The sequence below is a fragment of the Penaeus vannamei genome, chromosome 12 (genome assembly GCF_042767895.1).
Source record: "Penaeus vannamei isolate JL-2024 chromosome 12, ASM4276789v1, whole genome shotgun sequence".
Lineage (NCBI taxonomy): Eukaryota > Metazoa > Arthropoda > Malacostraca > Decapoda > Penaeidae > Penaeus > Penaeus vannamei.
The window spans coordinates 21,477,365-21,479,864 of NC_091560.1; the positions used below are offsets into that span (position 1 = coordinate 21,477,365).

Genomic DNA, 2,500 nt, shown 5'->3' on the forward strand with positions numbered 1-2,500 from the left:
TAGTTGTAGTAGTAGAGGCAACAGCAGAAGCAGTGGAAATAGAAATAATAATAGTAGTAGTAGTAATAGTAGTAGTAGCAGTAGTAGCAATAGTAGAAGTAGTAGCTGGAGAAGTAGTAGTAGTAGTAGTAGTAGTAGTAGTAGTAGTAGTAGTAGTAGTAGTAGTAGTAGTAGTAGTAGTAGTAGTAGTAGTAGTAGTAGTAATAGTAGTAGTAGTAGTAGTAGTAGTAGTAGATGTTGTAAAGCAGCACTACTACAGCTACTACTACTACTAGTAATAGTAGTAGTCCCAGTAATATCAACATCATCACCATTATAATCATCATGATCATTAAGTAAAAAATTACTGTAATCAGAGTAAGGTAGTAATAATGATAATGATGATGGTGATGATGGTGGTGGTGGTGGTGGTGGTGGTGGTGGTGGTGGTGGTGGTGGTGGTGGTGGTGGTGGTGGTGGTGGTGGTGGTGGTGGTGGTGGTGGTGGTGGTGGTGGTGATGATAATGATAATGATGATGATGATGATGATGATGATGATGATGATGATGATGATGATGTTGATGTTGATGTTGATGTTGATGTTGATGTTGATGATGATGATGATGATGATGATGATGATGATGATGATGATGATGATGATGATGATGGTGATGGTGATGATGATAATGATGATGATGATTAAGAAACAAACCCATACGATTTATCAAAGTGAGTCGTATTGCTGTATATTAAAAAATATATATATTTGCAATCAATATCCGAGCACAAACACGTACAAGTTAACATTTTTGCTTCTTTCATTTGTATGAATATTTTGCTACCTGTCTATAATTTATCTGGTCTGATGCCATTTGCCATATTGTTAAACTTTTTCATCTACCAAGCTTGGACTAAAGAATGATCTGTTTGTCTATATCATTTTGCATATTTTATTTCATAAAGTATACATAGCACTTAATATTCACATCATTCCATGGATTGCAGATTAACCTGCATTCACCTGAATGAGAATAATTCATAAAAGGGGAATCGATACTCAGTCATTTTCTCTCCCCACATTTACCTTTGTTTTCCAAGCCGACATTACCTTCGCCTTGAGGGGGCGATGCCCTTAGTGTCAATGCTGCCAAGCTGCAACGTCCTCGAACCAGGCCTCAAAAATGTCCCGCTCGTTATGAATCTCAATCAGGATTCCGCTTCGCCATAACAACAACGGCCGCGCTATTTCCACTAAAGATAAAATTCCGAGCGAGATTAATTACACTTCCAGACTCACTGAAGTGATGGCATTATGCCAGGGTGGCGTCCCGACCTTATTGCTCACGTTGGCTTACTATTGTGGAGATAATACTTTATGACATTTCGACCCAACTATAATCCCGTTTGCAACGTTTCTTCACAAATGTTTCGTCCCTCCAACGCGCACGGCTTTATTAAGCGACCATGCATCTTGCTGCTTCGGGCTTCAATTATGCCGTTGAATATTTCAGATGCATCGTTAATGACATTCAAAAATTATCGGTTGCATAAATATTTCCCGGGAATGGACCTTTTCCTCGAAACTTTGCATTGACTTTCCACATATCAGCAGTGAGTCGAAGAAAGGAGCAACTTTCGGGAGCACACTGAATACTTGCTCCGGGTCCTGAATAATTTCATACTCACATCCCTGTTATCGAATTTAGCTCAAGACGGTTGTATACATGTCACTCGGGTCACCGTCCACAGAGGCAATACCTTTACTCGTTTAATTTTTCGTATCAACACATTTCTCAACCAGCTCTTGTTTTTCTCATGTTGCCTTTGGCTTTGCCGAACGCACATGTCTAACTCACATTCGCGCATTTAAAAGGGAACATAAATGAACTGAAAATCAAGGTGAATAATTGTGTTGTCATATTCAGCATAAACAAGTACAAACCACTGAACACGGACGAGTGAGAATGTTCCGTACTCCGTGCCGCTACTTGTTATTTAGTACTTGTATTTCATCTCGTTTAAGCACACTACTGTGAGCTCGGCGTCAGCAAACCTGTTTGGATTATACTTTATGCTCCACGAAAATATTTATATAAATGAAATTCAAAATTGTATCCTGGTGTGTAGTGACCGTAGACTTTTACCGCTCGGTATAGGTATAGAATCCAATATCATTCCTACGTATGTCGAAATATTCCTTGTATAAAGATTTCACAGAGATTCTCTGCCTTTACTATGTATTCAACTTTTAAAAAATGGAAATAAATATTTTGTGTCTCTTATCACCCATTGCTATACTCAACCACTTATGAAAAGTCTTACCTTCTTGGGAAAGTTGAAGCTGCAATATGATAAACCTGTGGCACAATGCGACTAACGTTTGACTGAGAAGCTAAAAACCATATCACTGTAGCTGAACACGTCTTTCTTTTGTTCACTATTAGTAAAGGATTAAGATGTTCTGAGGCCACACAATTTTCCTCAAAGGTCAACAACACTCACTTGTTAACTTTTCTCAATC

General features: G+C 38.5%; 1 protein-coding gene across 1 annotated transcript in view; it reads right to left on the reverse strand.

Annotated features, from left to right (window-relative positions):
* LOC113828096 (irregular chiasm C-roughest protein-like) overlaps positions 1 to 2,500 on the reverse strand; it is a gene marked incomplete at its 3' end in the record, with an annotated part of 63,247 nt that overhangs the window by 60,428 nt on the left and 319 nt on the right. The window contains 1 exon segment of the mRNA XM_070128022.1: positions 2,302 to 2,500. This exon segment is cut by the window's right edge and continues 319 nt beyond it.